We start from the raw sequence: 19,410 nt of genomic DNA, 5'->3' as shown, positions 1-19,410 counted from the left end.
CATTTCTTTTAGACTAACATTTCGTTTTCAACAGCAGAGATTTTGTATAAACCTTGCTGTCTGTCTCTCTGACATTTGCAACATTGTTTCAATATTCAAATTCCATCTCCTGCTGTCCCATAGTAATGAACATATCGGGAGCCGGGAGGAGACAGACAGGCAGGCAGTGTTTCTCAGCCAATCGAAATCATGAAACAGCTGGCATCATTTCTATGGATATATACAAAGAAATGTCAATTGAAAAAATTTCAAACTAAACGAAGTGCAGCTAGTTTGCAGTCTTTCCAGCTTCAGTTTGAAGTGATTGTGTTAGCTGTGTTGTTGGCTAGCTCCTCTGAACAACAGTGTCCTGACGAGAAAGGACATTTTCTATGCCAAGTGAAATCGCGCCTCATTAGCTCATTGTTATGGATGTGTCCAAATAAATGTCACAATAAAACAGCTTAAACAAATTAAAATGCAGTTACTGTTGTTATTCTGGCTTCACTGTTTGACGTGACTGTAAGTTAGCCATAGTTGGCTAATTAGCAAGCAAGGGATAAGAACGTTGTCAGCTAGTATGGCAATGGAACATTTAGAACATGGAAAGGCTGGAGCAACGAACAGCCCTTGCTGTCTCTGCCGGGCCGGTTCCCCTCTCCACTGGGGTTCTCTGCCTCTAACCCTGTTGCAGGGGCTGAGTCACTGGCTTGCTGGTGCTCTTTCATGCCGTCCCTGGGAGGGGTGCGTCACTTGAGTGGGTTGAGTTACTGACGTGATCTTCCTGTCTGGGTTGGCGCCCCCCCTTGGTTTGTGCTGTGGTGGAGACCTCTGTGGGCTATACTCGGCCTTGTCTCAGGATTGTAAGTTGGTGGTTGGGGATATCCCTCTAGTGGTGCGGGGGCTGTGCTTTGGCGGAGTGGGTGGGGTTATATCCTTCCTGTTTGGCCCTGTCCGGGGTTTCTTCGGATGGGGCCACAGTGTCTCCCGGACCGCTCCTGTCTCAGCCTCCAGTATTTATGCTGCAGTAGTTTATGTGTCGGGGGCTGGGGTTAGTTGGTTATACCTGGAGTACTTCTCCTGTCTTATCCAGTGTCCTGTGTGAATTTAAGTATGCTCTCTCTAATTCTCTCGTTCTCTCTTTCTCTCTGAGAACCTGAGCCCCTAGGACCATACGTCCAGGACTACCGGGCATGATGACACCTTGCTGTCCCCAGTCCGCCTGGCCTTGCTGCTATTCCAGTTTCAACTGTTCTGCCTGCGGCTCACGAAACCCCTACCTGTCCCAGACCTGCTGTTTTCAACTCTTTAATGATCGGCTATGAAAAGCCAACTGAGAGACCTGAGCCCTAGGACCATACGTCGGGACTACCGGCCGTGGTGACTCCCTTGCTGTCCCCAGTCCGCCTGGCCTTGCTGCTATTCCAGTTTCAACTGTTCTGCCTGCGGTTATGGAACCCCTACCTGTCCCAGACCTGCTGTTTTCAACTCTTAATGATCGGCTATGAAAAGCCAACTGAGATTTATTCCTGATTATTATTTGACCATGCTTGTCACTTATGAACATTTTTGAACATCTTGGCATGGTTCTGTTATAATCTCCACCCGGCACAGCCAGAAGAGGACTGGCCACCCCTCATAGCCTGGTTCCTCTCTAGGTTTCTTCCTAGGCTTTCGCCTTTCTAGGGAGTTTTTCCTAGCCACCGTGCTTCTACACCTGCATTACTAGCTGTTTGGGGTTTTAGGCTGGGTTTCTGTACAGCACTTCGAGATATTAGCTGATGTAAGAAGGGCTATATAAAATAAAATTGATTGATTGATTGAGAACATCCAAAGATACAGAACAAAAAGACTGAACAACTGGGTCGCGTCTCTGGCAACCGAACCGATAGAACGAACGACCAGCCGGCTTGGGTAGCAACCCTAGATTTGTGTCGGGACTATATCTTGTGGAAGGATGAAATAGTATGAATAAATTCATCAAAATAAAGTTTTTAATTAAAACATGTCAATCATTATTTGAATATGTTTGTAACCCATTGTGTAAATGTGATAATGCCCTCGAAGCCGGTGTTTGGAGGATATATTGGCACGGATTGCCGGCCCGAGACGAATATATCCTCCAAACACCGGCTTATCTGGCATTACCACTTCAATGGATATCTCATTGTTCAAGGGGGATGTAGAGGTCACCAAACATAAAGTGTGCAACAGTGTATATCTGGTGATTTCAACATAGCAGGAAACTGATCTGTCATTAATGTCAGTGGTCTTTCTAACTAGGGGGCTTGTTGGAACCTGCCATGGCAGAGACAAACCATTAAACTGTAGCCTGCCGGCCTGTCGGCCATGTCTCCCTCTAAGAACAAAGCAGCTGATTGGTCTCCCATTTCCATCTAATGAGAGACAAGCTAGGAGGATGAGTTAGTCACCCCACTTTACCAACACCCTGGCTGGCAGCTTTCATCACTAACGCCCACGGCGATGCCACAGCTTTGTGCTGTCTCTGAAATGGCCTTCAAACCAGAGGCAAAAAAGACAATTTCAATGTAATTTAAAAAAGTGGTTAAAAAGTTAAGTGAAACAGCTAGGGATAAACAGTACAGCACACTACAACATATCAGAATCAGAATCTCGTTTATTGTCCTACAAGAGGAATATCTATACTATACTACACTACGACATACAGTATCTACACACAGACTCCATTCTCATCTTCACCATGGCAAACTACTTTCACCATGGACACTACACTCTTAGGAAAAAAGGTTCCAAAAGGGTTATTTGGCTGTCCCCATAGGATAACCTTTTTGGTTCCAAGTAGAACCCTTTTTGGTTCTAGGTAGAACTCTTTTGGGTTCCATGTAGATCTCTCTGGGGAAAGGGTTCTATATGGAACCAAAAGGGTTCTACCTGGAACCAAAAAGTGTTCTTCAAAGTGTGCTCCTATGGGGACAGACGAAGAACCGTTTAAGGTTCTAGATAGCACCTTTTTTTCTAAGAGTGTAGACAGATTTGTAACAACAACAAACAAGGCAAACTTTTCTCTCTTGCCAATTTAAAAGTGTCCTTTAATCACAGACATGGGAACATCTGAAGGATGACTGGTTTTCTTCTCTAAGGGCTCTCTCTCTCTCTGGCGAGGATAAAAACAACTTGTTTGGCCAGAAAGCGGAAGAGAGAGAGGAGGGAGAGAGAGAGGAGGGAGAAAGAGAGAGAGAGAGAGAGGGTGAGAGAGAGCGGTGAGGTTAATGAGACAGAGAGGCGAGACAGGAGAAAACAGAAGGCGAGGCAACGGCGGGCTGTGATCTCCTCCGCTACCCCGACCATATCCCATTACAGCGCCATTATCTGGGGCCGGACGCCGACTCCTCTTCCCTGTCCCCCCCCATCCTCCCCCGTCCTCCCCGTGCGGCCCGCTTTGAAGCCCTGGGTCATAATTGATTGGCTGTGTAGAAACACATGTCTGCTACGTAGTTAACCTCCTCACCTCATAAAGCTCTCCTCCTCATAAAGGGACAGCTCTGACTGAAACACAGAGGATGCAATCAAAAGTAGTACTCAGTACACTCAGATCGAGGAGGTATCCTGGCTCATCCTCCCATCCCTCTCTCTTGGACGGGAGCCTGTGTTCTGCAGATCTGGCTGCTGGAAGGACCTGAGACAGAGTATTTTGGTGTTCGTTATTGAGGGGAAGCTAAGACCTTTTAAAACACCCTTAATTGTTCAACCAGCCAGCTAGCCTGGAGCTGATCTAACCTATTCAGAATGCTTCAATCTGTTAAAAGCACAGTCAATCCCAAATCCCAAATTAGCTGGGCATTGATTCGTCAATAATTGAATCACAGCCCTCAGTGAGTTCCACATTAAGCATTAAAAGCCCAGCTAGACACAGATCTATAGAATGTAGATCTGTAGTCTGTCAGACTAAGGCATTGTCAGTGGTGACTGATCTAGAATGAAGCCCCAGATGCAGTGCAGTGGGCTGACATGATGAGTCACGCTGCTGTCCCCATAAAGCCCATCTCCATGTAATCCGCTAGTTAACGTTAATCCATCTCAATTCCCTCTCTCTCTATCTCCCTCTGCCTGATTCACCACAGACTGACTAACTAGAGGTGTGGAGCAGACTTAGCTCTAAATCATTGTATCAGAACAGTTCTGAGTGCTGGAAATTACTCAGGGCATTACAGGGACGAACGTCTCATTCTCAGCACTAGCAATGAAGCAGGACAAGCAGAGCAGCAGTAATCTGAGGTACTGGCAGGATAGTAGAGGCCTACAGTAAGTGGAGGGACATAGCACTGCTTTGCTTTCCAAGTGAAGCAGGGAGGATGGAATTGTTGTTCTTTGAGTTAAAGAGTGCAGACAGTGCAGTAGATGATTGACAGGTCCTCTGTTCACCCAATGAGCAGTCACTGAAGCTGATCAGGCCTCTATGGAGCTGTGCACTAGAGCTGAGAGACAAAACACACAGACACCATGCTCACTGCTCCTTCTTAGCTTTTCAATTACACTAGAATGGAATCCAGTTTACTCTGATGAATACCGAGGCATCACCCTGCCGAAATGTGTGTGGATAATATCTCTGGGTGGGCGAGCGGTGCAGCGCGGCAGCAGTCTGAGCGGGCCCTCCCTCTAAATAGCGTCTGTATTGAGGTCGCCTCACCATATGTTAGTGTTCAAAACAAACAGTGCTCTGCTCCCTCATGCATACATAAAGAGCTGCTGATATGAGGCACAGTGGCGGTTGGCGGCCGGCACAGGGCTTTGATAATGTATTCATCGCTCTAAATGACAAGTGCAGCCCACCAGGAGGGTGTTTAACATTTAAATAAAGAGCAGTGAAAACAGCCATTCAACAACATGCAGGACAGCCGTTGGCTGCACAGTAAATAGCAGCAATGACACTGCAAATCACGTTGGACTAAGACCTTAACGAGAGCATTCTCATAAACATGCGCGTTTTGGTAGCATTTACTATCTCAAATAATGGTATGGGGTTTTGGGAGTGAGGCCATTATGTTGCCCAATATTGGATAATCAGATAGGATTCAGAACAAAACCTTTAAATTCAGAGTCGCAAAAGCATATACAGTACAAACAACGGTAGATACATTCTCAAGGAGGACTGAAAGAGAAAACATCTGGTGTCTCAGCAGGGAATCAGAGAGCAGGAGAAAATCTGACAAGGGAGTCCAAAAAAATACCCAGGCAACTCTTCTCTTTGAGGTAAAACAGTATCTCTCCTCTACCTTCATCTTTCTGCTAGCTCCACTGTGGAAGGCAAGAAGGTGTTTTAGTGAGGCAAAGCTCTATGGAATTCACCCATTAATTCCAAAAAGAAAGATTGAGCGTTTTTTCCGACAAGCAGAGAAATGTTTTATAGTGTTGCTGGAACACAGTCAAGGGCGAGGTAATTCAGGCGAATCTGCAACTTCACACCCCAACGAGTGCAAAATGAATCAATTTATTTCTCCTTCTTGTTGAACAATGGTTTGGCCACACAGACTGAGCACGGTGCTCACCTCACTGCTCCACAACTGGCTGCAGGGCGACTGGAGGGTGCCCAGGTGGTGACCCCTGACCTTTAGAACCAGGAAGTCTATGAGGATTCTAATCACCACTCTACATCACTGCATCTGCCCCTTCTACCACCCCCTCTTTTTACCTTCTCATTATTCCAAACTACACTATATATACATCAAGTATGTGGACACCCCTTCAAATAAGTGGATTCAGCTATTTCAGCCCCACCCGTTGCTGACAGGTGTATAAAATCGAGCACACAGCCATGCAATCTCCATAGACAAATATTGGCAGCAGAATGGCCTTACTGAAGAGCTCAATGACTTTCAACGTGGCACCGTCATAGGATGCCACCTCTAAAACAAGTCAGTTCGTCAAATGTCTGCCCTGCTAGAGCTGCCCCGGTCAACTATAAGTGCTGTTATTGTGAAGTGGAAACATCTAGGAGCAACAACAGCTCAGCCACAAAGTGGTAGGCCACAGAAGCTCACAGAATGGGACCGCCAAGTGCTGAAGCGCATAGCGCGTAAAAATCGTCTGTCCTCGGAATACATCAAAGACATGGTTTCCATTCCGGCAATTATTATGAGCCGTCCTCCCCTCAGCAGCCTCCACTGCTCTGGAAGCAACGTCAGCACAATAACTGTTCATCGGGACCTTCATGAAATGGGTTTCCATGGCCGAGCAGCCGCACACAAGCCTAAGATCACCATGCGCAATGCCAAGCGTCGGCTGGAGTGGTGTAAAGCTCACCGCCATTGGACTATGGACCAGTGGAAACGCGTTCTCTGGGGTGATGAATCACGCTTCACCATCTGGCAGTCCGACGGATGAATCTGGGTTTGGCGGATGCCAAGAGAACGCTACCTTCCTGAATTCACAGTGACAACTGTAAAGTGGAGGAGGAATAATGGTCTGTGGCTGTTTTTCATGGTTCGGGCTAGGCCCCTTAGTTCCAGTGAAGGGAAATCTTAACGCTACAGCATACAATGACATTCTAGACGATTCTGTGCTTCCAACTTGGTGGCAACAGTTTGGGGAAGGCCCTTTCCTGTTTCAGCATGACAATGCCCCTGTGCACAAAGTGAGGTCCATACAGAAATGGTTTGTCGAGATCGGTGTGGAAGAACTTGACTGGCCTGCACAGAGCCCTGACCTCAACCCCATCGAACACCTTTGGGATGAATTGGAACACCGACTGCGAGCAAGGCCTAATCGCCCAACATCAGTGCCCGACCTCACTAATGCTGTTGTGGCTGAATGGAAGCAAGTCCCCGCAGCAATGTTCCAACATCTAGTGGAAAGCCTTCCCAGAAGAGTGGAGGCTGTTATAGCAGCAAAGGTGGGACCAACTCCATATTAATGCCCATGATTGTGGAATGAGACAAGCAGGTGTCCACATACTTTTGGCCATGTAGTGTATTTCCTCTTTCTCCCCATCTCTCCTTCCCTCTGTACCTCTCTGGGCTGGTGAGAGGGAGGCTTGGCCTGACCTGACCTGATGTTTAAGCAGAGAGCAAATGAAGCCAGGAACAAGATGTCCCTATGGCCCCTGGTTGTTGTTTTTGCCATGTGGATGTTCAATTCAATACTTTATTTATTCCCTCAGGGGCAGGGTTTTACTCCAGCTAAGGGGTCAGCTGGGTTTATTGTATCAACAACAGTTCTGCATCAGTTCTCTCGTCTCGCTTCCTTTCCTAACATGCTAGAACCTAAAAAGTGAGCTCCTGGCTGAAAAGTTAAAAAGTACTGAAGTGTAAAAGTCATGGAGGAAGTAGAGCGAGGAAATCAATAAGGAGAGTGTACGCTGCCCCTAGAAACACATCACAATGACTTCCTCTGCCCTCTCACCCAGATCCCCCAGCCCTTATTCATATAATTATATAGTCTGTCATTTTTTAAATATCTCTCCTCTCTTTCACACTCTCTCCCAAATCACTTTCTCCTCACTTTCCCCTGTAAATAAAGTACCTAGATAAAGTCTACACACCCCTTGCAGTCTTCACATTTTGCTGTCTTAAAATGTTATCTGAAAAGGGATTACGTTTCATTTTTTCCCTACCGATCTACACAACCTACTCCACATTTTAAAAGTCAAAGAAAAATTATAGAACAATTTCTAAATTAATACTAAATACTAAATGAAGATGTATTGATTGTGTATGTCTTCAAACCCGAGTTAATATAGCTAAATGACGTTGCCACGAGCAGCACCGCGAGATGCAAGATTTCGCTCTCGCAGTCACACACAGTATCTGCGCATGTGCACGGTCTCGCGTCACACTGTTACAGCGTGGTAGCCAGGGGACCAAAACAGCGGAGAAGTTGAGCCTCGAGCTTCAAAGCTCTTAGTTGTTGCGGAAATTGACCCACTATGCTGTTTACTTTCTGCATCTACGTCATATCACTGAGTCTACCTTTAATAATAATAAATACCATTTAGCAGATGCTTTTATCCAAAGTGACTTTTTACGTATGGGTGGCCCCAGGAATCTAACCCAAAATCCTGGCATTGCCAGCACCATGCTGTACCAACTGAGCCATACAGGACCTACTTGGTGGAAGCAACTTTGGCAGTCATTACAGCTGTGAATCATTTTGAATAAGATTCTACCAACCTTGCACAATTATTAGGGCAACATATACAGTGCATTCGGAAAGTATTCACACCCCTTGAGTTTTTCCACATTTTGTTACGTTACAGCCTTATTATAAAATGGATTAAATAAAAACATTTCCTCATCAATCTATACACAATACCTCATAGTGACAAAGCGAAAACAGTTGTTTTTAAATGTTTGCAGATGTATTAAAAATAAAAAACTGAAATACCTTATTTACATAAGTATTCACACCCTTTGCTATGAGACTCGAAACTGAGCTCAGGTGCATCCTGTTTCCATTGATCATCCTTGAGATGTTTCTACAACTTGATTGGAGTCCACCTGTGGTAAATTCAATTGATTGGACATGATTTGGAAAGGCACACACCTGTCTATATAAGGTCCCACAGTTGACAGTGCATGTCAGAGCAAAAACCAAGCTATGAGGTCGAAGGAATTGTCCGTAGAGCACCGAGACAGGATTGTGCCGAGGCACAGATCTGGGGAAGGGTACTGATATGACGTGTTTTACACAGGATTTGTTAATCTGTTCAAGCCATTTATTTATGTCACTGGTGAGTGCCATAAAGTCTGCGTGCCAGTAAGGATGGGGGGCCACTGGTCTTTAATCTTAGAATGAGTATGTGATGGAATGTCCTGACTGGGGTGCAAGATGATACTATTGTAGTTGGGAGTGACACCCAATAATGGTTGACAACTGTTGGATAGAATTAGCTTGCAAAGCAGTATATAAACTGAGAGATTTTCTATGTCTAGGATTCAAATAGCAAGAAGAAACTCACGTGCCGCTTGTTGTGTTGAATCTGGTACCGTCGTATTAAATACATTGTATCAACTCTCCATCTAAGTGTTATATTCTTTCATCCTGAATTCCTTGATACCACACAGAAAAAATTGGAGTGTTGAAATTCCAGGGTTAAACATTTCCGAGTTGATTTTCACTCCCAGAGTGTAATTTGAACACATTCTGATTTAAATGGTGTTCAGTGTTGGAGTTATTTGACAGAGTTGATCCGGTCAGTGTTAACCCAACTCTGCAGAGATGTAATTAAGCTCCGCCCATGCATTTCACTTCTTCGGTTGGAGACAGAAGAGACAAGTCGGCGCCATTTTCTCCCTCCCATGCAGTACTACACGGTAAGTGCAATTAACTCAAACTTACTGAAACAATTATAAATTGATGCTGAGAATTTCAGTATGAACAATGAAACATCTACAGAGAATATATGCCTAACAAAACCGTGTTTGTTGCCAGGACTGAGCAGCAAATTTGTCCTGGTGATTAGCTAGCTAGAAGTGTATGGTAAGCTAGCTAACAGTTTTACTTAAACCGTCTCCAACTTTATCAATGATTTAATAAAGGAAAAACAAAGCGTTATGTTTTTTTACTGTATAAAATCTTGTTTGAGGCTGGAGCTAACGTATTTTTCCCCCCTTCACTTTGAACATCAAAGGGGCCGCAAAAAACATGTCCCAACATGCAGACGGTGTTTCACGTGTTTAGTTGTCTGTGTGACCAGCGTACCACTGTATTTGGTGACCCATCAGATTCTATGACCTGCAGTGTTGGAAAAAGTACTCAGATCATTTACTTAAGTAAAAGTATATAAGCATTACCAGTTAATTGTACTGAAATTACTAAGTTAAAGCTAAAGTACAAAATTAGCAGAATCGGGCTGTGACTGATATATTAAACATTTAAGTGCATCATTAAATACTGATGAGTCAATGTATAAGCAGCATTTTAATATCTCAGTCACAGCGCGATTTTCTGAAAATTAGTACTTTTTCCAAGTGCAGGTCACATAATCTGATGGGTCACCAAAAATGGTGTAACACTGTCGACTTAGCTTTAATCTTTACCGTTCTTCCTTTAAATGTTTATTTACTTTGTCAAACTTCCTTGCATGTCTCAGTCAAAATGCTGGTCCAGGTGAAGTACAGCCAACAGCAGAAATATGTGAAGCTGGATGAGGATGAAGGACGGTTTGACTTTATGCAATTCCATGAAAACGGTTAGCATGGCTTAGGAAAAAGGTTTTAAACCACACCCATGTTCTTTTAAAAGCTCATTGTGCAAGCTCCTTAATGTTGTCGATTCTGATTTCTTTACATGCCTTTTTCAGACTCTTTTATACGGTAAATGGGGTTAAATTGCTAATCATTTTCAGTTCTGTAATGTGTGCTTCATATAGTGTAAAGTATTAATATACACCAAAACAGTCAATAAAAAAAGCCAATCATCAATTTTTAAATTTGGACTAATGAGGGAATGGGTTATGTGAGGGAAAATGCTCTAGGTCTATTTAAGGATTATACAGTGGTGGATGTATGTATTTAACGTGAACAGTTATTGGCTGTGAGGCAAGAAACAGTGCTGACTTCAAAGGCACATTCAGTTTGACCTTACTATCTTTTACAGTCATCGAGAGATTTTGCCTGCCACCTGATGCAAAAGTTATATACAAGGATGCAACAGGGACAGAAGTTGATGCCGAAATATTCAGCGACCTCGTTGGACAAGGCAATGTGGTGCTGACAGTATTCTCAGATCAGGGTGAGATATCAAGGCAGGTATAATAAAGCACTTTAAACCTTACATAATATAATATTTGCATTTTTTCTATTCCTTTAGAATTCTCTGATTTCTCCTTGTCTTCTGCTTCTGAGACGTCTGACTCAAGCTTCAGCTCAAGTGCATCAACTATAATCCTAGATGATGTCCCTAGCAAGAGACAAAGAATTGAGGATACACGTGATGCTGTGTCTGCTGAACAGGTTTCTTAATGCTTTCACATGTTTTTCACTCTGAGTCTCTAGAAAAGCTATTTATCACCATGTTTTGTATTCTAATGTTTTTGTTTTTTATTAGTTGATTGAAGCTGTGCTAAGAGGCAAGTCTGGGGGTGAAGAAGTACTACAGGAGTACCAAACAACAAACCCTAACAGATGCTGCAAGAATAAAAATGGTTAACATCCTGGTGGCTCACATGATTGACAATCATGGGTATGTTTGTTTCACATTTTTACATTTACATTTACGTCATTTAGCAGACGCTCTTATCCAGAGCGACTTACATTATTATTATTTTTTTCATACCCCCTGTGGGAATCGAACCCACAACCCTGGCGTTGCAAACGCCATGCTCTATCAACTGAGCTACATCCCTGCCGGCCATTCCCTCCCCTACCCTGGACGATGCTGGGCCAATTGCGCGCCGCCCCATGGGTCTCCCGGTCACGGCCGGCTACGACAGAGCCTGGATTCGAACCAGGATCTCTAGTGGCACAGCTAGCACTGCGATGCAGTGCCTTAGACCACTGCGCCACTCAGGAGACGCCACATTGTTTTTATTTGTGCCAAATAACTGCATGGCCATTGCATAAATGTACTAATTTAATATCTCCTCTCAGGCACCGCCCCACTAAAGCAATCAGAGAAGATTATGCACGTGGGATAGTGATGTTGTTCCCTTCCCTCAAGGATCCATACTCCAAGAAGGGCTATGTAATAGGCACTATTATTGTTAACTCTTTCATGTCATGTTGTGACACAAAACTGTGTGGACGACATTGATATTTGAATTCTGTGAGATTTCGCAGGAGCCTGGTATGACGACGCATTTCTTTTCTTTTTTTCATTTCAGGAACTGCAAGCAGCACAGGATACATTTCTTGGTGTCTGAAAACAGTCCAGAGGAAGATTCGTAGAGGATCTGCACTGCCACCAAATAGCCCAATTGACTTTTCTCTAGGGGGCCCAAATTTCCAAAGGACTGTTAATGTTGAAAGGCAGCTTGATGGTGATGCTTGCCAAGACGCCATGTCTTTTCTCAACCATACCACAGACAATTCCCTGATTTTCCAGAAGATGAGAGAGACCTTTCAGCACCGTCAGAAGCTCGTTAATGACCCAGGCAGAAGTGTTGATATCCTCTCCAGCTTCCCAAGATTCCTGGATACAAAAGGATTGGTAAGTTTGGGATGAGATGTTTAGAATGGCTTGAAATGTGAAAGTATTTCCTGTAGTAGTAGTAGTTTAATATCTTCTTTCTTAAAGGTGGACCAAGACTTCACTCTCCTATTTGATGATGACACATCCTCCAGGCTTCTTCAGAAATGGGATTTGTTCTTCAAGCCAAATGTCATAAAAGAGGCTAAGTGGCTCACCTCAACACCAGAGTTGCGTCGCTTGGTGCAGTCAGCAGAAAGTCTCCCAGGAAGTGATCTTGATGAGGCAACAAGTGAGTAGTTTTTTATTTTATTTTGTTATAAATTTGCTATAATTGCAGTTAAACTATAACTGCAATAATATTTCATTTGTTTATTCTGTGTATCTCTGAACGTTGATCTGATTTTTGGGATAAATGTGACTAATAGATGGATGACTGTTTAGAAAGTTCTCATAATGCCTCCCTGTTCTCATTTAAACTTGAAAAGTATTACATTTGAAGAGTTTTCAGTTAATTCTTGTGACTCTTTGTCCTCAGCCTACGACCAAGAAATGGCTTCCCTGTTGCTGTTACATCTCCTTCCACCACCTCCAGGGGGACTGAAGTCTCCAAACATTAGTGCATGTGATGCAGTTGAGAGACTTGTTGTCTTTCATAAGGTAATTATATTATCAAGGTGATTATACTAATTTGTCACGTCACCTTCTTAGCCACATATGTAAATGAGGGTTGTTAAAAAGTGGATGGAATTGTAATTAAGTCTTCATTCCCATCTTGCACTAGCCAATGAAAAGATGTTTGAATAATCACTTCTATAATGTAGTTTTCTCTGTGGCTGCACATTATTCTTGTGTCTAATTTTCAGTTTTCTGATCTCAACCCTAGTCATGCTGCAGTTTGGAGGAGCATCTCCGCAACCAGCAGGGACGGCAGCCGTACCTCCTCGCTGTTGGGCGTCAGAAGAGCAAGATTGAGAGCTTCTACATCACAATGGATAAGCGCCTCATCCCATGCAAGGCAAACCGCTCCCTCTGGGCATGTGATGAACTTTTCAAAGCACATTTTGTGTTTAATTTGCCTTACGATGTGGCACTTGTCAATTTTTACACATTCCTGCAGACAACAGTGTATAACATTGATGTGGGGAAAATGAAGGCGTCACCCAGAGTTAAAGACTTGAGAGCGAGACTGCTCAACCAGCCAGTAACACTCTCACCCTGTGAGTAAGAAGCTATAACAATGTTGACCTGTTTCATGTGTCAGAAATATTACCCCAGCAGTCAACAGTTGATTTCACATTTAAGAGTTGAACATGGTTACTATCCTGGACCCAAGTTCAAATTGGTTCCTAACATATACAGGTTTTCGGAAGCACCTTAATAGTGTTCATAGTAATGTTCAGCAAATTGCTCAAACTTCAACTGTTGCATGTTCATCTAGTGAGCCAGTTGCAACTTCATCTCAGGCACATGCTTTGGAGGACACATTTAATCCACAAAATCAATGTAGCTCTTCCAGTGTTTGTTCTGAGAGCAATGATTCAGGACTTACTAAAGATCCAACTAAAGAAATGTGTGCATCCATCGTGGCCAAATTACAGGGGAGTGGGATTTCCAACAGTTTGGTATCCTCAATTGTAGGAGATTTGGAAGAACTAACAAGTGAGATTCGCTCACAAGCAAAGCATACAGCTATTTCTGCTTTACCTATAACTGACCCCAACATATCTGTGATAAATGAATCTTTTGAAGATTATGAAAACCCGTTCACAAATCTAAATACAGAATGGAAACGAAATAAATACTTCCACCAAAAATGGGGAGTTGTTGAGCCAGTAGAAATAACATTGGGAGTGAGATATGACAACAGGCGAAATCAGAAATCCGGTACTTATGATCAAGTACCTGTGAAGGATACTTTTATATATGTGCCGATTTTAGAAACATTGAAGTTCATGTGCAGAAATCCAGACATTAGTGTTTTGCTAAAGAAAGAGTGTAGATCAGAGCCTGACACTTATACTGACTTTTTTGATGGAAGTTATTTTAAAACCCACACTTTGTTTACAGCTAATAGACATGCATTACAAATCCAACTATACTATGATGATTTTGAAACAGCCAATCCCCTTGGCTCCAAACGTGGAATTCACAAAATTGGCTCTCCTTATTTTGTTGTAAGAAACTTTCCCCAAAAATTTTATTTGGTTTTGATGAACATTCATTTGGTAACACTTTTTCACACAAGATCTGCACAAGTATGGTTTTGATGTTATACTAGAACTGTTGATAAATGATTTGAAAAAACTAGAAAGCCAAGGGCTAAGTCTTCCATTTTCAGATGAGCAGGTATATGGTACAATCTGTCAGATCACTGGAGATAATCTAGGGATGCACACAATTCTTGGTTTTAATGAGTCATTCAGTAGCCGTCATTTCTGTCGCCTTTGTTTGATTGAGAAGAATGATTGTCAAACGGTATACAGTGAGGATGATCCTAAGGTGATCCTTCGTGGAAAAGATATGTTTGAAATGCATTGCCAGTCTCTCCAGGAAAACCCACAATTGAAGTCAATTTATGGTTTGAAAAAAAGATCTACACTTAATTCATTGAAGTATTTCCATGTTTGTAATAACTATTCATTTGATATCATGCATGATCTTCTTGAGGGTGTGTTTCAGTATGAGATCAAATTGCTTTTTGGATATCTCACACAACACTTTATGTCAGAAACAGAAAACTTTATGTTAAACAGAAAACCCAAACATATGGCAGCAGATCCACAAGGTCTGCCATGAGAGGTGACTGTGTAGTTCCCCTAAGGAAAAGCACCTTTAGTAAATCTGCTTTTTCTGTGAGAGCTTCCCATGTCTGGAATACACTGCCATCAGACACACACAACTGCACCACATATCACACTTTCACAAAATGCTTGAAGACATGGCTAAAGGTCAATCAGATTTGTGAACATGGTCCCTAGCTGTGTGTTGCCGCTTTCCATGTCTGTTGTCTGTAACTTGTGAGGTGTGGAAACACTTTGTTGCTTTTATGAATTTTGTCTTGCTGCTTTTTGTTCTATGTTGCTCTGTCTGTATGCTACGTCTTGCTTGTCCTATGTTGCTATGTCTGTATGCTATGTCTTGTTCTATGTTGTTATTGTCTATATTGTAATTGTTTTTAATAACCTGCCCAGGGACTGCGGTTGAAAATTAGCCGGCTGGCTAAAACCGGCACTTTTACTGAAACGTTGATTAATGTGCACTGTCCCTGTAAAAATAAACTCAAACTCAACTCAAGAACAGGACTTGCTTTCCAGGATTTATGGTTTTGATTATGGATTTTTAGAACGAAAAAATCGTTCTACAAAGATTATATTGGAGAGTGTTGGCAATGGCATTGGTTTGAATTCTATTCAGACATTGTGTCTTGTGAAAAACATCCCACTGTTGTTTGGTGACATTATTCCTGCAGGAAACAAAAACTGGAATTTGTTACTGTTGTTACTTCAAATAATGAACATAGTTTTTTCACCTTCTCTCACTCTAGGTATGACAATATATTTAAAGCATTTGATTGTTGACCACCACAAACTATTTAAGCACTTGTATCCACATAGACACTTGATACCTAAGCATCATTTTATGATCCATTACCCATCTTCTATATGGAAAATTGGCCCCTTATTATTTACGTGGTGTATGAGGTTTGAGGCCAAACACAAGCTGTTTAAAGATTTGTTTTAAAAATTTCAAAAACATAACCAAATCGCTTGCTAAAAAGCATCAGATGGCCATTGCTTATCACTGGGAAACCTTCACCCTCAAACAAAATGAGTATGGGCCAATTAAATATTTTCTCTTCAGAGATGAGAATGTCGTCAACAATGAAATGCTTGAAACGATCTTGTCAAAATATGTTTTCTCAACTAGTTGTGTTAAAGTTGATGGTGTAGAGTATAAAGCTGGACTAGTTATTTGCAGTGCAATGGAAGAAGACATGTCAGTCTTTTGTCAAATAAGTGATGTACTTTTGGTTGAAGATCAACATTTTTTTTGACAAACAAGCTATTTACAGAGAATTTTGATGACCATCATCATGCATTCAGAGTATTACGAAGTGCAGAAAGATGTCTACTAAAAATGTCTGAGCTTAAATTTCATAAACCGTTTGATATTCAAAGCTCATACAATGTTTCAGATGAAAGTATGTACATTATACCTTCATTCACAATGTTTTAATTCAACTGACTGCAAGGGAGAAAAGGCACAAATACATGTTTTTGACAATGATTGTTTATTGTGATTAATTCTTATTAATATAAGTATATATTTAATTAATTAATAAATAATATTGAATAAATTAACAATACATTTAAAAAAAATCTGTGTATATAATTGACACTTTAGGGAGTGAAATTAACATTACACAAATAGTTTACAAAAATTAACTCGGAGCAGTGTTAGTTGTCTAATACCTTAGTGTTACTTTAACTCTGTTTTGCGAGTTAAAAAAGGAACTCTGGGAGAGTGTTAAATGTTTTATTTTGAAAGTGTTAATTTAACTCTGGAGAGTGTGGACCTACAGTGGGGGAAAAAAGTATTTAGTCAGCCACCAATTGTGCAAGTTCTCCCAATTAAAAAGATGAGAGAGGCCTGTAATTTTAATCATAGGTACACGTCAACTATGACAGACAAATTGAGAAAAATAAATCCAGAAAATCACATTGTAGGATTTTTTATGAATTTATTTGCAAATTATGGTGGAAAATAAATATTTGGTCACCTACAAACAAGCAAGATTTCTGGCTCTCACAGACCTGTAACTTCTTCTTTAAGAGGCTCCTCTGTCCTCCACTCATTACCTGTATTAATGGCACCTGTTTGAACTTGTTATCAGTATAAAAGACACCTGTCCACAACCTCAAACAGTCACACTCCAAACTCCACTATGGCCAAGACCAAAGAGCTGTCAAAGGACACCAGAAACAAAATTGTAGACCTGCACCAGGCTGGGAAGACTGAATCTGCAATAGGTAAGCAGATTGGTTTGAAAAAATCAACTGTGGGAGCAATTATTAGGAAATGGAAGACATACAAGACCACTGATAATCTCCCTCGATCTGGGGCTCCACGCAAGATCTCACCCCGTGGGGTCAAAATTATCACAAGAACGGTGAGCAAAAATCCCAGAACCACACTGGGGGACCTAGTGAATGACCTGCAGAGAGCTGGGACCAAAGTAACAAAGCCTACCATCAGTAACACACTACGCCGCCAGGGACTCAAATCCTGCAGTGCCAGACGTGTCCCCCTGCTTAAGCCAGTACATGTCCAGGCCCGTCTGAAGTTTGCTAGAGTGCATTTGGATGATCCAGAAGAGGATTGGGAGAATGTCATATGGTCAGATGAAACCAAAATATAACTTTTTGGTAAAAACTCAACTCGTCGTGTTTGGAGGACAAAGAATGCTGAGTTGCATCCAAAGAACACCATACCTACTGTGAAGCATGGGGGTGGAAACATCATGCTTTGGGGCTGTTTTTCTGCAAAGGGACCAGGACGACTGATCCGTGTAAAGGAAAGAATGAATGGGGCCATGTATCGTGAGATTTTGAGTGAAAACCTCCTTCCATCAGCAAGGGCATTGAAGATGAAACGTGGCTGGGTCTTTCAGCATGACAATGATCCCAAACACACTGCCCGGTCAACGAAGGAGTGGTTTCGTAAGAAGCATTTCAAGGTCCTGGAGTGGCCTAGCCAGTCTCCAGATCTCAACCCCATAGAAAATCTTTGGAGGGAGTTGAAAGTCTGTGTTGCCCAGCGACAGCCCCAAAACATCACTGCTCTAGAGGAGATCTGCATGGAGGAATGGGCCAAAATACCAGCAACAGTGTGTGAAAACCTTGTGAAGACTTACAGAAAAAGGGTATATAACAAAGTATTGAGAAACTTTAGTTATTGACCAAATTTTTATTTTCCACCATAATTTGCAAATAAATTCATAAAAAATCCTACAATGTGATTTTCTGGATTTTTTTTCTCATTTTGTCTGTCATAGTTGACGTGTACCTATGATGAAAATTACAGGCCTCTCTCATCTTTTTAAGTGGGAGAACTTGCACAATTGGTGGCTGACTAAATACTTTTTTCCCCCACTGTATATAAACCCTCAAAAGTATTGAAATCAACTCTGTGGGAGTTAATTCAACACTGGACTTTTTGCTGTGCAGAGAAACTCATCATAACAGGTACCAAAACATTTCTGTAGCATTGAAGGTCCCCAAGAACACAGTGGCCTCCATCATTCTTAAATGGAAGAAGTTTGGAACCACCAAGACTCTTCCTAGAGCTGGCCGCCCGGCCAAACTGAGCAATCGGGGGAGAAGGCCCTTGGTCAGGGAGGTGACCAAGAACCCGATGCTCACTCTGACAGAGCTCCAGAGTTCCTCTGTGGAGATGGGAGAACTTTCCAGAAGGACAACCATCTCTGCAGCACTCCACCAATCAGGCCTTTATGGTAGAGTGACCAGACGGAAACCACTTCTTAGTAAAAGGCACATGACAGCCCGCTTGGAGTTTCCAAAATACTCTTAGACCATGAGAAACAAGATTCTCTGGTCTGATGAAACCAAGATTGAACTCTTTGGCCTGAATGCCAAGCATGTCGTCTGGAGGAAACCTGGCACCATCCCTATGGTGAAGCATGCTGCTGTGGGGATGTTTTTCAGTGGCAGGGACTGGGAGACTAGTCAGGATCGAGGGAAAGATGAACAGAGAAAAGTACAGCGAGATCCTTGATGAAAACCTGCTCCAGAGCGCTCAGGACCTCAGACTGGGGGCGAAGGTTCACCTTCCATCAGGACAACTTACCTAAGCACAAAGCCAAGACAACGCAGGAGTGGCTTTGGGACAAGTCTCTGAATGTCCTTGAGTGGCCCAGCCAGAGCCTGATCAAACATCTCTGGAGAGACCTGAAAATAGCTGTGTAGCGACGCCTCCCATCCAACTTGACAGAGCTTGAGAGGATCTGCAGAGAAGAACGGTAGAAACTGCCCAAATACAGGTGTGCCAAGCTTGTAGCTTCATACCCAAGAAGACTCTAGGCTGTAATCACTGCCAAAGGTGCTTCAACAAAGTACTGAGTAAAGGGTCTGAATACTTATGTAAATGTGATATTTCAGTTTTTCAAAAAAACTGTTTTTGCTTTGTCATTATTGGGTATTGTGTGTAGATTGATTATTTAATCAATTTTAGAATAAGGCTGTAACGTAACAAAATGTGAAAAAAGTCAAGGGGTCTGAATACTTTCCGAATGCACTGCATCCA

General features: G+C 42.4%; 1 protein-coding gene across 3 annotated transcripts in view; it reads right to left on the bottom strand.

The window, feature by feature from the left end:
- Positions 1 to 19,410, bottom strand: part of LOC121531835 (cadherin-13) — a 576,485-nt gene that overhangs the window by 29,114 nt on the left and 527,961 nt on the right. The gene's annotated exons all lie outside the window — the stretch shown is intronic.

This window comes from Coregonus clupeaformis, chromosome 19 (assembly GCF_020615455.1).
Source record: "Coregonus clupeaformis isolate EN_2021a chromosome 19, ASM2061545v1, whole genome shotgun sequence".
NCBI lineage: Eukaryota > Metazoa > Chordata > Actinopteri > Salmoniformes > Salmonidae > Coregonus > Coregonus clupeaformis.
This window is presented reverse-complemented; position numbering and strand designations above follow the sequence as displayed.